Source organism: Musca vetustissima, unplaced genomic scaffold (assembly GCF_032173495.1).
Source record: "Musca vetustissima isolate MV318-11 ecotype Yass unplaced genomic scaffold, APGP_CSIRO_Mvet_v1 utg11733, whole genome shotgun sequence".
Classification (NCBI taxonomy): domain Eukaryota; kingdom Metazoa; phylum Arthropoda; class Insecta; order Diptera; family Muscidae; genus Musca; species Musca vetustissima.
Genome location: NW_026883423.1, coordinates 415,920 through 432,225, shown reverse-complemented (window position 1 = coordinate 432,225; position 16,306 = coordinate 415,920). Strand labels below are relative to the sequence as shown.

At 33.5% G+C, this 16,306-nt stretch overlaps 3 non-coding genes across 3 annotated transcripts; 1 reads left to right on the top strand and 2 right to left on the bottom strand.

Moving 5' to 3' along the window:
• Positions 1-14,491: 14,491 nt before the first annotated feature.
• Positions 14,492-14,581, bottom strand: Trnay-gua (transfer RNA tyrosine (anticodon GUA)). The gene is given in 2 exon segments: positions 14,492-14,527; positions 14,545-14,581. It is a non-coding gene; the product is annotated as a tRNA-Tyr (tRNA).
• A 178-nt stretch (positions 14,582-14,759) lies between these two features.
• Positions 14,760-14,859, bottom strand: Trnay-gua (transfer RNA tyrosine (anticodon GUA)). Its single transcript has 2 exons — positions 14,823-14,859; positions 14,760-14,795 (listed from the first exon to the last, which is right to left on the bottom strand). It is a non-coding gene; the product is annotated as a tRNA-Tyr (tRNA).
• A 990-nt stretch (positions 14,860-15,849) lies between these two features.
• Trnay-gua (transfer RNA tyrosine (anticodon GUA)) lies at positions 15,850-15,947 on the top strand. Its single transcript has 2 exons — positions 15,850-15,886; positions 15,912-15,947. It is a non-coding gene; the product is annotated as a tRNA-Tyr (tRNA).
• The last annotated feature ends 359 nt before the right edge of the window (positions 15,948-16,306 follow it).

Genomic DNA, 16,306 nt, shown 5'->3' with positions numbered 1-16,306 from the left:
TATATTTTCTTCCGATTTAAGGTAAATGGTGCACCAAAGTCCCTGGAAATCTTTTGATTTGCACGAATTTTGGCATAGTGTGCTGAAATAAGTCTAGAATGATGTGTGACAAGTTTTGAGAAAATCAGTTCAGATTTAGATATAGCTCCCATATATAGCTTCGCCCGATTTTAGGTAAATAGTTCACTAAAGTCCTTGGAAATCTTTTGACTTACACGTAATTTGGCACAGCGTAATAAATAAGATGTAGAATGATGTTTGCCAAGTTTCGTGAAAATCGGTTCAGATTTAGATATAGCTCTTATATATATCTCCGTCCGATTTAAGGTTAATTGTGAACCAAAATCCCTATATACCTTTCGATTTGCACAGCGTACTAAATTAATCATAGAATGATGTGTGCAAAGTTTCGTGTAAATCGGTTCTGATTTAGATATAGCTCCTATATATAGCTTCGCCCGATTTTAGGTAAATAGTCCACTAAAGTCCCTGGAATTCTTTTGATGTGCACTAAATTTGGCACAGAGTTATGAATAAGATCGAGAATGATGTCCGCCAAGTTTCGTGAAAATCGGTTCGGATTTAAATATAGCTCCCATATGTATTATCAACCGATTTAAGGTAATTGGTGCACCAAAGACCCTATATATCTTTTGATTTGCACGAATTTTGGTATAGGGTACTGAATTAAGTCAAGAATGATGTTGTTAAGCTTCGTGAAAAGATCCATAGCTAAGCCGATTGACAAATCGTACTGATGTTATATAAATTAGTCTCTGGCAAGTTTTCCTGAAATCGGTTCAGATATAGATTTAAAACAAAACGCGTCGTCTGTTAGGATACATATGTAAAATATACCCAAAGTGGTGAAGGGTATCATATAGTCGGTCCAGTCTGAACCGGTCAACTTTGTCAACAAATGTTCAATAATATGAAAATTTCAATGTTTGCTTCCATCTGTGTGAATTATTTAGTGGTTTCAACATGTTTTAAAGCTCAATAAAACAAACAACAGCGTGAAATGAATTATGTAACAAACAAAAACATATTTTTCTTTGTTGCCTATGCGAGTATATTGATTTGCTGGTGCTATTGTTATGTAGTTTCAATGACATTTTGTGTTGTGATTAAATTAATCTTATGCAAGTTGTACACATAGACAAATGAATATACATTATTTGACAAGCGGATGTTTGAGGAGTTATCGGCATATCAAAACTCACTAAACGTACTTCCGCAGCTACAGCTACGGTCAACTGCCAGCAAATTAAATAGCTATTCGATAAAATGGAACAGTGGGCAAATCTCTACCATTCACTACTTTTGAGATGCTTCTATTTATTTACCAAAAGAGAACTGATATCGAATATACAAAAAAATTTCTTAGGTGAATTATGTAAATTTATTTAATCGACAGCATGGGATCTTATGTTTAAATCATTGATATATCATACCTAAGGTATCCAGATTTTTTTTTCAATTCAATGGATGTCGTTGATTCATTATATATATTTATCTTCGATTGACCTACACGTTGTGAACTTGGTATTATCCGAAATAGGTTTAAATCTGTATATGCATGTATATATTACTAGCATATGCCCGCAACTTCGTTAGCGAATTTGGAAATACTGCATATGACAGAAAAAAACAACCACACATCAATATCGACCATAAATTGAATTTAAGTGCCATTTAGTACCAAATTTCAAGATTCGAGCTCTAAAGGTTCGCCCAAATCCAAATTTAGTTCCATTTAGCAGAAATTATTTGCACAAGTACCCTCCTCAACCATCCAACAAAGCTTCCTGCATACCCCGATCCTACACCTCCACAATGATCCCAAATTCAAATTTCATTGGTTCACACACAATTTAAATAGTACCAAATTTAGTACACAATAGTACAAATTTGCAAAACTTGCTATTTTACCCAAACCTACACCCCTACAATTCTCCTAAATCTAAGTTTCAGGATTCCAACTCTATCGGTTCACCCACAATACAAATTAAAAATTTTTCCAAAACCACCTACTTAACCAAAATTCTAACTCTGTCGAGTCACACACAATTCAGATTGTACCAAATTTAGTACACTGTAGTACGAATTTCCAAAACGTCTTACTTACCCCAACCCTACACTCCCTCAGTGATTCCAAATCCAAGTTTCAGAATTCTAACTCTATCGGTACACCCACAATACAAATTGTGTCAAATTTAGTACACAGTAGCACGAATTTCCAAAACTTTCTACATACCCTAATCCTACACATCCAAATTGATCCTAAATCAAAATTTCAGGATTCCAACTCTATCGGTTCACCCACAATTTAAATTGCACCAAATTTAGTACACAGTAGCACGAATTTCCAAAGCTTTCTACATACCCCAATCCTACACCCTTAAAGTGATCCCAAATCCAAGTTTCAGGATTCCAACTCTATCGGTTTACCAACAATTTAAATGGTACTAAATTTAGTACATAGTAGTACCAATTTCCTGACTCCAAATTTAATGAATTTAACTCTATTGGTTTACCTAAAATTCAAATTGTACAAATTTAGTACCCATAAGTATTAATTTCTAAAGGTTCGCCCAAATCCAAATTTAGTTCCATTTAGCACAAATTATTTGCACAAGTACCCTCCTCAACCATCCAACAAAGCTTCCTGCATACCCCGATCCCACACCTCCACAATGATCACAGATTCAAATTTCATTGGTTCACACACAATTTAAATTGTACCAAATTTAGTACACAGTAGTACGAATTTGCAAAACTTGCTACTTAACCTAAACCTACACCCCGACAATTCTCCTAAATCTAATCTTCAGGATTCCAACTCTATCGGTTCACCCACAATTCCAATTGTACCAAATTTAGTACACAGTAGTATGCATTTCCAAAAACCTCCTACTTAACCAAAATCTACACCCCGAAAGTGATGCTAAATCCAAGTTTCAGGATTCCCACTCTGTCGGTTCACCCACAACACTGTAGTGCGAATTTCCAAAACGTCTTACTTACCCCACCCTTCACCCCCACAGTGATCCCAAATCCAAGTTTCAGAATTCTAACTCTATTGGTACACCCACAATACAAATTGTACCAAATTTAGTACACAGTAGCACGAATTTCCAAAGCTTTCTACATACCCCAATCCTACACATCCACAGTGATGACAAATCCAAGTTTCAGGATTCCTACTATATCAGTTTACCAGCAATTGAAATTGTACTAAATTTAGTACACAATAGTACCGATTTCCAAAACTTCCTACATACTCCATCCCTACACCCCACAGTGATCCCAAATCCCAGTTTCAGGATTCCAACTCCATTTAGCACAAATTATTTGCACAAGTATCCTACTCAACCATCCAACAAAGCTTCCTGTATACCTCGATCCTACACCCCCACAATGGTCCCAAATTCAAATTTCATTGGTTCACACACAATTTAAATTGTACCAAATTTAGTACACAGTAGTACGAATCTGCAAAACTTGCTACTTAACCCAAACCTACACCCCGACAATTCTCCTAAATCTATGTTTCAGGATTCCAACTCTATCGGTTCACCCACAATTGAAATTGTACTAAATTTTACTTTTTCGTATATTTATAGTTCGAATGTCCTAAAAACCCCTTTGTTATGTCTATTCTGTACTCCATCAGTAAACCTCATTTAAAATTTAAGAGTTCTAGCTCTACCGGTTCGCCAAATACAAATGGTATCACATTTAGTACGTTTTAGTACTCTATTGGTTCAGTAAATTTCAAATTTGTACCAAATTTAGTACCAAAATTTCTAGCTTCAGCCATTTCGTCTGGCCGTTGACGAATCGTTAAATCAGTCAGTCAATCACTTTACTCTTTTATTAGTATAGATTGATTGTTGTGGACAATTGGAATCATATGAGCACCTCTTGTATAACACAGCTATATGTGAAAATAATAACAAAATATATCTAAACATTAATTTTTTTAGTCTAGCAATAATTTAATATTAAAATTAATAATAAATTTTAAATAGCATATATTTTCATAATTACATTTTACAAAAATAATATTTAAATGAAAGTTATAACTCATACTAACGCATATTCCACATTAATTATATGCAGTTCTGCAGTTAAGGTAGTAATTAACGTGTAGATTTCAAATTTCTAATAAACGTCAATATTCATAAAATGCATAAAACATTCATACGCACAGAAATATGAATGCAAATTTCCACAAATGAACATTCACACAGACACACGCGCAGATTTCCATTAAACAAATAAATAACATGTGGAAAAATCGCACATACCTACATTGACATTGATGAACACTGAATAAAATATGTCAAAACCACATTCGGTGACATCACTCTGTACTATTTAGATGTTGATGTCAACCAGTATGTGGTTTTGACATATAAATGTTGATTTGTTTTTATTTTCAATACCAACACCATTGGAATGTGGAACTCAGATTCAATGAATAAAATAAACGTTTTGGGAATAACTGAATTACAGTTGGGGAATGTTGTAATGACACAGCAGCAAAATATGAGGAATCCTAAAAATCGCATTAAAATAATGAGTTGGAATGAAATCAGAATATATCGTTTGTCCAAAATCAACTAATAACTGAGGGTTTTTCGAACTTAATACTTTTACTCTCAACTGCTCACCTGTCACTTCACTGAACTAATTGAGTTATTAAAAATAAAATATACTCTTAAACAACGAGATATAAGGTTTGGCCCCGTGATTTAATTTGTATTAATTTTGGAAATGTTTAAAAGCTCTCAAATGAAGTAAATATGACATTGCACACGCTAACATCTTGTTAAAATTATAATTTATTGTAAATGAATATTTAAAAGTGGCTTTCAAAATGCCATAGATGGGGCGATATTGTTATTTGGGATCTATACCAAATTAGGGTCCGATATATCCAATTTTCAAAAATAAATATCCCAGGAGTGATTGTCAACGCTTACATACCAAATTATTGAAGAAAAATATTCGTATAATTCGAATTACCACGAACTCTCGTTGAAAATTACCTTTGAAACACATGTTAAAACCACCGAGGAAAGTTCAAAAGTCGGACAAGGCCAACTACATGATTCCCTTCATCACTTTGGGTAATACAAGAGAGGCTCATATGTACAATATCCTGGTGATAGAATATACATAGCATATTGGGGGGACCATTGAATTGAAATCGGCCTAAAGTAAATGTGTGAACTTCATATATATTTGAAGTAATTTAAAACAACCCATACACATACAATTATTTAATCTATGAAAAAATTAAATGACATCGCGCAGACTTTTTCTCTTTGGTATACCATATGTATGTATTAATTATGGCATCTATATATAAATTTGGACGCATTTGACGCATATGGCATCCACCATGTGGTATGCTGCAGTACAGTGCGATGCCCAAATGTAATATAATATTAAAGCGAAAAAATACAGGGTCTTCGGTGCACTATTTGCATAAAATCGCACAAAAATAAGTGGGAGCTATATCTACGTCTAAACTAATTTCACCAAAACTTAACACACGTCATTTAGATCCCAATTCAATATGCTAAACAAAATATCGAGCAAATCGAACGGGTCTATGGTGCACCATTTACATAAAATGGGACTTATGTATATATGGGAGCTATATTTAAATCTGAACCGATTTCAAACTTAACACAAAGCTTTTAGAATAAATTCTATACCCGCTCCAAAATTTAGTGAATATGGAACAAAATAGGCTCCTCGTTGCACCATTTGCAAAAAAAGGACGAAAATATTTATCTACAAATCCAAACTCAATTCAATACCCTTCGGCACTTTTTGTTTAGAGCTCTATATCTCATTACTTATTCAACATATATAAACACTTTTTAGCTGATTATTGTCCTCTGACACTTAATTATAAAAATTTGAGATATACAATCGTTTTTTTTACAGGGTTATCGTATGTGATCCATTTCTTATATCCAGTCAGTTTAAGAAATGGGTCTATCTCATTCCGATTGGCCAAGGATTCGCAGATGGAAATTCAATCCATCCTATTTTATTCAGTTAATTGGTGTGGCACCCAAACATCAAGCTTCTTTTTGAATTCAGGTCACTTATTCAGCCCAAGGACGAACCCTATTGAAATTGGAAAAAATTGGTTTAGATATTGATATAGCTCCCATATATATATATATATATATATTTGTCCGTTTTACTGTAAACGGCCCTATATATCTTTCGATTTGCACGAAATTTGGTACAGCCTAATGATCTAGGTCTAGAATGATGTGTGTCAAGTTTCTTAAAAATCGGTTCAGATTTAGATATAGCTCCCATATATATTTTCGTCCGATTTAATGTAAATGATGCACCAAAGTCCCCATATATCTTTCGATTTGCACGAAATTTGGAACAGCGTAATGAATTAGGTCTAAAATGATGTGTGTCAAGTTTCTTGAAAATCGGTTCAGATTTGGATATAGCTCCCATATATATTTTCGTCCGATTTAAGGTAAATGGTGCACAAAGTCCCCATATATCTTTCGATTTGCACGAAATTTGGAACAGCGTACTGAATAAAGTCTATATCTAAATTTAGATATAGCCCCCATATATATTTTCGTCCGATTTAATGTAAATGGTGTACCAAAGTCCCTATATATATTTCGATTTCCACGAAATTTGGTACAGCGTAATGAATTAAGTCTAGAATAATGTGTGTCAAGTTTCTTGAAAATCGGTTCAGATTTGTATATAGCTCCCATATATATATTCGTCCGATTTAATGTAAATGGTATACCAAAGTCCCTATATATCTTTCGATTTGCACGAAATATGGCATAGTGTACTTAATAAAGTCACGAATAATGTGTGTTAAGTTTCGTGGAAATCGGTTCAGATTTAGATATAGCTCCCATATATATTTTCTACGGATTTAACGTAGCTTCTGTATAGCTCTATATTGTTTTACAATGTTAGGATTCATCTGTGAATATACCCAAAGTGCTGAAGGGTATCATATAGTCGGCCCCGACCGACTACTTTCCTTACTGGTTTTCATTTTACACAGAAAGGTCTTGCTTTATTTGGCTCGCTGAGTGTTAAGCGATCAAAGCAGTCATTCTAATTAGTTGTCCAAATTCCCTTCCCAATGTGATGTGTTGTTATTATTGTGGCCTAAAGAAATATTTGAAAAAAAAAACATAAAATTTAAATGTTTGGTCTATTTCAACCCATAAATATCATTTGATCATCTACGAAATCTATCAGAAATCGATGGTAATAATAATTGAAATAGGTAGGTTACGTATAATACTACTATCCGAGAAAATATATAGAGCGTCCGGAAAAAACAGACAAAAATAATTTTTTTGCCCAATTTCATCCCCTAACTATTAACGGATCATTCCCAAATAAAAGGGGTCTCCTTTTGCCAGAACACTTAATAAATGCAAAATTTTGTGAAGATTGGTCCATAACTGTGGCCTTCAAAAATATACATATATATATCGATAATAATATAATAATATTCTCAAAAATTTAAGCATATAGAGGATACACGCGTTTAGCTCCCATACTCCGTGATTATAGGTATAATCCATAAATATGTTTTTCCGTTAGAAAATTCCATCGGTATCCTGTAATGTACTAAGCAATTTACATATATACCTACAAAAAACTAAACAAACATTTTACATATTTTTCTGCAAACTTATAGCTTTTCGAATTACTAAAGCAAACATGCAAAAACTTGTTCAAGTGAAATAGGCCAATTTGTATTCGAAGGTAAATCACAACATCAAAGCAAAGTAAATCTTTGCTAATTCCAGAAAGCAGAAATTCTAACAAACAACAGTAACGAAAAACTACACATTAGAATTTCGTAACAAATATAGCGGCAGTTTAGAAAAGTAATGACATTGACTTTGTACTACAACACACGTTACATATGCTTAAAATCAACTTTGAGGTGATTAGTAAAGCAGTATCGCTGTAAAAGGGGTATTAGAGGTATACCTAAAAGTATGCTTTGATATTTTAATTTAATTGGTTTTACTACGAGTATATGTACAGAAAGTTGCATGAGGCTAACCACCGCACGCTCTCTTTGCTCTCATTGAAAGTAATTTGTGTGTAAAAAAACACAAAAGAGCGCTCTCTGCCTATCCCTATAATATGGATGTAGCTTGTTAGAATTTTAACTGAAAATTGTAATTTCTAATTGCAGATCCAGCGAATTTAAGCATGAGATAGATTAAGAATGAATCAATTTGCATTAACCTTATTTAAAGATTGCAATATTCGATGAAAAAACTGTAAATGTTGTTACTTACAAAGAAGTACACAGATAGCTATAGAGACCAAATAAACAAACTAACCATTTAACTAACAAAAGCATCTATCAAACCAACCACCCACAAATTGAACTCTCCTCCATCCGGGCAATCACAGTGAATTAACAAGTTACTCAAATGGAAAATCAGTAAATTGACTTTACCCAGCCTCTTCACTGGTTGGAAAATGTTGTTGAGCTTCTGAGTGTTTTTTGTAGCAACAAAATTCTCAATTGCTGAATGAATTGGTTGGTTGTTGCACAGTAATGTCTAACATCAAACAGCAGACCTCTTCAATGGCGTTACAATGTTAAACATTTTTTTGGTATGTAATTGTAAAATATTAATGGAAGAATATCAGGATTATTCAGAAGCTAAAAATACTTGTATCCCGTACACCACACTGTGGTACAGGGCATTATGTCTTTGTGCATATGTTTGTAACAGCCAAAAAGAAACGAGATAGTCCCATGGTTTCTTTTGGGCTTGTTAAATGGAGTAGTATAGTTTGCAATTTAATTGATATCGGCCTTAATGGCTTCAAATTGCATTTTTTGGAATACATAAATAAATAAATATACATTTTCTGAGTCCATTTATGCATGTCCGTCCGTCTGTTGATGTTAAATTGTAAACAAAGTATAGGTCGCATTTATAATCCGAATTGGATGCAACTTGGCAAATCTCATTTATCTGGCCCAAGGACGAACCATATTGAAACTGGCGAACATTTGTTCAGATTTAGATATATATATATATATATATATATATATTTTCGTCAGAATTTATGTAAATGGTGCACTAAATCCCTACATACCTTACGATTTACACGAAATTCTGCACAGCGTACTGTATTTAGTCTACATAGATGTATGCTAAGTTTCATAAAAATCGGTTCAAATGTAAAGGCTATGTTAACGCATTTACTATTACTAAAATGCTCTGTTTTATAGGATCTTCAACAAGAGGTGGGGAAAGCGGAATCGCGAATTTGATATTCTCTTCATAATCTGGCCTTCAGATTACGATAATCCACAAACACTGACTGTCCTTCCACTCGTCCGGAAATCATCTGGTTGAGCTTTATAGTTACTAATATATATATATATATATATATATATATGGGCAATATTGCCAATTTTTAACATAGCTGAAGCGGAGGTTCACCTCTTTATAACTCGGGAATTACTTAAGTATACGAAAAAAAGTGAATAGTTTTGGGTTAATTGATCTGTCGTTGCAAACTGTTCCTGATATTGACCTCCCAACTTTTTTTTGGTGGAAGCTGTGTCTACTTTAATGTAAAAATATGTGTAAAAACAGGTTGAGGCGAACCAGTTTTTTTATGTTCTCTATCGATTTGTGACTAAGCCACTCAATTCACGGTCTTCGTGTCAAAGTAAAACTACAAGCCAACAAAATGGGGACTACGCCCCTTATGTATCATTTTTAAAAAATTTAACTGCATCTACCTGTAAATGATGCTGACATTTTGAAGCTCGATTTTGAGTGTTTTTTTGAATTTTACTTCTAGCTTAAATACGCAAACAGGAATTTCTGAAAATCGTTTATAAGATTATTGTAGTCGCGAATCTGCGTAATTTGATATGTATTTTATGTATGTAGTATGCACCGCTTCAGAGTAATACTCATCCGAGGGTGAAAATTTTGTGCGATCAAATTTCTAAAAAACCTATTTTTCGGGCCAAATTTTTAGATCTGTCAACTGAATAATATGGGTACCAGCGATCAATAAGGTTTTTTACGTTTCGGATGATATAAAATCTTCTTCGAGAAAATCCATCTACTAGAACGCCGGGAACTGGCCTTCCAAAAACACGAAATTTGGCAAAAAATGTTTTTGAAAATATCGCGGATTTATTTGCGTTTTCTGTGTATCATTTCCGCTTCAATAAATGACCTCATACGGATTTTGATCTTTTTCGAAAAGAGATCTTTAAAAACTTCAGACGAAAGAGAGATGTAACCAATCTATCTCAAAAATAGTGTGAGCTGGCACATCCATGGTTCTTAATGGACCACATTGAAATCGGTATAGATCGATGTATTTTTTTAAGGTGCACACCGAAATCGGATGCGCGTTATTGGCATATGGAGTTTTCGGAAATTATTCGCGTTTTACGAGTTTTTGGGTAGTTCAAAGCAACTTGTGGCACATCTTAGCCGTCAAATGAAATTTCGCAAAATATACATGGATTGGAAGATAAACTTTAGTACTTCCTGGAAACCGCATGCGCATCAAATGATTTTAAGAATTACGCGATTTAGACGCAATATGAAATGTACATTTCATAATATTATTTTATTTTAAGATCTATTCCTATTTATAGAGCCCCAAGATTTATCGGAAGGGTCTTGGTACAATCCGCAAGGTGTATACTTATACACAAAAAGTGATTATTTTTATATATGCCAATTTTTCGGCGAAATTTGGGTAAAATAGCAGAATAACCCCAAATTTTTTTTTCTGAAATTTCTTGTATAAAAAACAAATATTGTTCCTCGATATCTTGTTTTGTTGTCGCTGTGATTTACAAACCGCTACACGGACTTGTGTGATTATAATATCATTTGATTCGTCATGGTGTTTAGATTATGTAGATTTTTTTAAATTATGTGTATGTAATTAATATAATGAAAATATTGATGTAATCTCCTATATTTTTTTAAATTTTCTCATATTTCGCGAAGATGTGCATCTTTGTCGCGATTATTATAATATATTCATATTCTTATTTTACGGAGGAAGATATATATCAATGTTTTCGGTCAATATAATAAACGGCGTAATTTTAATATTTTTTTCTTATGCCCAAAATTAAAACCTCGATAACTTTTGCGCGCATTAACCAAAAATTTGATCGCGAACGGTTTCGGAGTCAGAACATTTTTCTCTATATGTGTACAAAAAATCATTGATGTGCCACAAAAACAAAAAAGCTAATTTTTTGAAAATGGAATATTAAAAAATTGGCAATATTGCCCATATATATATAATATATACAAAAAATTTAAATATCGTATGCTGTTTTTAATTTTTAGACACCACAGTACCTACAGTAACGGATACAAAGCCACAACAACGGATATAAAACCCCAACTGAACAACACACAAAACATGTGTTGTAATTTTGTCGTATGACAAAAATGTTCGAATTTAAATTTATTTATGGTCATCTTTATGCGTATAAGTGGCAATATATACATACCCCCTTATATGTATGTATGTAAAACAATATGGGAGGAAAAAATGTAAAACTGAAATTTAAAACATCCATTCAGACGCTGGACGACATTTAAAAATAGCAACACCCCTTTTGTGTTTGGACACAAAACTGGTCTGACCAACAACGACAAAAAAATATTGAAATTATTGTCATGTAAACAGAATATTTGCACATATTTTAATTTACTGCTATACAAGATGCTTTAAATATATATGCATTTAAAAATATATTATACACATTGTATTGTACACGTTTTAAATGCGAAAACTATAAAATTCTAATAAAAATGGGGAAACATATTAAAGAATAAGAGTAATGACAATTGATTTAAGTTATATATATATATATATATATATATTATTAACTCATTAAATTCCGAATAAATCATGTTAAAACATCGTTAAATTGAGGTAAATTTAACTTTTTACCATACTACCTAAAATAGGTCGGGACACTTATATGGTGTATATATCAAAATATGGACCTAATAATAGGCATTTTGGTTGGAAAATATGCCTAGAATGATCAATATACCCTTTAAATTGGGGACTGAATCTAAACATGAATACTGTAATAATTCGAAAAATGAGGCTAAACACCTTAAAATGCTGAAAATACGTCCAACCAACCTTGGAATAGAAACAATCTGCATGCAAAGTTTTAAAGTCCCATCTTTATACCCGCCATCATAAGTTGGAGTGTATATTAAATTCGTTACTCCAGTGTTATATGTCATATACATTTTAGCTCCTCAAATAACACTTTTCATCTCCCTAACAAAATGGGTCTGTTTCCAATTATTCGATATTTTGGGATATTTGGGTTCGTTTTTTAAAATCTCCCAGAGTATTACCTAAAAAGCAGTAAGGCAAATATAGGTATATTGTTTATCGACGTAGTCCCCATAGCCCCAATTATTCGATATTTTGACATTTTTTGGCTCGTTTTTAACCTGAAATTTTGGATATTTAGCCAATCCAAACCAAAGTTATAAGAAAAAAATTAAGCTGCAGGTTTAAAGAAATACATACTCTCACAGCTATAAAAACTCACCCTATATTTATCGGTATTTGAAGATTCGGTATTTTGAAGATGTTAGCAGCATTTTCCCCTTGAAGTGAATGTAATTTGACATTCTGGGTAAAACAAATCTATGCAAATAGGTTTGGACATGTTCCCCATATAAGTGTTACGTCCATATTTCCACATGTTCCTACTTTAAAGATTTTAGAAACATTTTTCCAGGGAAGTGGCTCTAATTTGTAAAATATATTCGCCGAAAATGTTCGATGTGGGCTTGTTTTTGGATACAATCCCATATAAAGAGTGACGGTTTATGATTTTTACATCTCCCCATACAAAGGCGCCGCATAATTTTCTGTCTATCAGACCGATCTATTGTGATCATCCATGAAAGATGTAGTATGATCTGTAGGGGAGAAGATCACAGATCACACTACATCTTGCATGGATGATCGCAATGGATCGGACGGTCTCAGAATGCTGCAGCCACATTAGTGACTGCACATCCCCAAACCTATGGGGATTTTGGATAGCTCATTAAATGGTAGAGCGGTATATGGGAGCTATATCTAAATTTGAACCGACTTTCGCCAAACTTACCACAAACCATTCTAGACTTAATTTAGTCAGCTATGCTGAATTTCGTATAGATCGAAACATATATAGGGACATTAGTGAACGATTTACATTAAATCGGATGATAATATATGATGATAGCTATATCTGAACCGATTTTCACGAAACTTAACACAAATCATTCTAGACTTAATTCTATACTCTATGCCAAATGTCGTGCCTATTTAAATATATATAGGGTCTTTGGTGCGTCATTTACTAAAAATAGAGTGAAACAATATATCTAAATCTGAACCGATTTTTCTCAATTTCAATAGGGTTGGTCCTTGGACCAAACAAATAAGCTGTGCCAAATTTCATCCAATTCGGATCATAAATTCGATGTGTACTTTGTTTACAATTTAACATGGACGAATGGACGGACATACATAAATAGACTCAGAAAGTAATTCTATGCATACTGATATATACTTGCAATTATAATATAGAGAACATACCAAAAAGTGGACCTATATCGATAATTGTACAAACCGAGGTCCGGACTGTATGGTAAAAGTCCGGACTGTATGGCAAAAACCTCCCAACCAAGCTCCCGAAGTTTCTGGCGAGTCTCTATAGATATGTTTGACCTAGCGTTGTTCTGTTGGATCGCGACACCTCTCCTTTTGGCCAATTCTGGTCAATTGTAAATGGTTTAGAACAGTTTTATGGTCGATTTTTAGCTCCTGGGCGATGTTACAACTGCGATTTTATGGACATTTTCGACGATTAATTGACTATTACAATATCGGAACCATAAAAACCATTTACAATTTTAGCCACTTGGCTTGCATTTTGGCCTTTGTCAAAGAAAACCCGTCAAATGTACCGAATTTTCTCTTTGTTCACTTCCAATTTTAACAACCTGTAACTCACAACTGAATGCACCTAACAAAAAATATTTTTTACTGCGAAATGTCACCCTTCCAGCGAGCATAAATCTGAAATTGTTTGATCGATACTTTACGAGTAATCTATCAGTGCATACATCTGCCGAAAAAATTATGGATTTCTTTTTTCCTAAATTAATATTTTGACAGAACCCCATATAAAGAGGAACGGTTTAGGATTTCTACATTGCTCCCATACAAAAGCGCCGCTTAAGTTTCTGTCTATGAGATAATTTGCATTTTTTTAAAGGTCGGGAACTTTATATGGTGGCTATGATACACCATATTAAGTTCCCAACCTTTAAAAAATGATATTCTTATTAAACTCAGGATGTTTCTATGAAATAAAAAGTATTCAAAAGTATCCTTCGAGCCGGATTTGAACCAGCGACCTATGGATTTCTTTGACAATTTCTTCTACAGTCCACCGCTCTACCAACTGAGCTCTCGAAGGCGATGAATGCAATTATTGGTGATATTTTTTTCATGATCCCATTTATTGCAATTTGTTTAAAATAACTACAATTGTGATCTTTAGAAAATACATGCTGATCTATTTTACATCAATTTGGATCATCGTCGTTGTATATTATTAAATGTGAATTTACTTGGAAATAATACCAAAAGAAACATCCTTTGAGCCGGATTTGAACCAGCGACCTATGGATTTCTTGTTTTTACCTCCTATATTTCTTCTACAGTCCACCGCTCTACCAACTGAGCTATCGAAGGTAATGAATGTACTTTTTGAGATAATGTTATCATGCAGAACTGAAAGGTTTTTATACCTTATACAGTTCGAATTTTTGGTGCACCAAACTCCTTATGCTTTTCCGTCCGTACCCGTCCGACTTTTGTACTTCCCTTACAGTTTGTACTTCATGGAAGAATCTCTGTAGAATAGTTACTCTAATGCCTATATGTTAATTATTACAAATTATACCATCAATATGATGCATTTGTTTTTGTTTATGTCCCAAATCCGGATGAGCTCTTGATATCTGGCATTTGCTGCGCTTTATTGATTCAATAATATTATCATTTGATAATAACCCACACACACAACCGCACACAGGTGGTGGTTTGTACTAAACGAACGAGCAGCTTTTGATTTAATTTTCCACACAAAAATGGCCATTAAATTCACAAAAGCTATGCCGAAATAATGCAGCAAAAATTTATAAACAGCAATGCCTACATACCAATCCATAATCAATAATTAATAGTTGAACCACATTGTTAGGTTCTATTGTGAGTACTTGTGTGTGTGCATGCGTATTTGCTTTATTTTAGGCAATTTGTGTTGTTACTACTCTGGCTGGAATAATAAAATTATAAATTGGTGATTCACAAAACCACCAAAGCATTTTGGGGCCAATTAAATTCTCAGTTGGTAAATTGTTTAGTTGTGGAAATATAGGAATTTGTAGACCCATTGGTTTATGTTTCATATTGGAATTTAAATTTTCAGGGGCTATTAAATGTAGTTATAATTTTCGTTTTTGCAAATATTTCACTCACAATGCTTTGTGAAATTTTCTGTGATAAGAGACGAAAATGAATAGATCACGGAAGGGCCTCGAAAGATTTGTTTTCAGCTGGAGATAGGGAACGTATTCTTAGACTTACTATCACATTAGGCAAATGATTTAATTAAATTTTGTAGCATAAATATTTTTGCAATTCTACATGTGAACATTATTTCAAAAAATGCATTCATTGCCTTCGATAGCTCAGTTGGTAGAGCGGTGGACTGTAGAAGAGATTTGAATAGTGTGGAAGAAATCCATAGGTCGCTGGTTCAAATCCGGCTCGAAGGAGCTTTTCTTTTTAACCACTTATAGATGTTCCCAATATTACCAGATTCCCTAGGAAGCAAATCAGATACATCTGTCTGTTTATATGTCCCGCCTGTCCAAATATGTCTGACAACAAAGAACATGCCGCATTTATGGCTCGAATTGGATGAAATTTGGCACAGGTCACTTTTTGGCCCAAGGACAAATCATATTGAAATTGATCATGCCAATTGTATACCAACTAATCAACGGGTGTCTTATTAAGGTTATCAATAATTTTTTGTACAACACCGTTGGAATTTTCGCGGCCAGAGGAGTTATCATGCCCGCCATCAAAAATAAGGACTTTTCTTTAATTACAAATAACAAAAACAAAACAA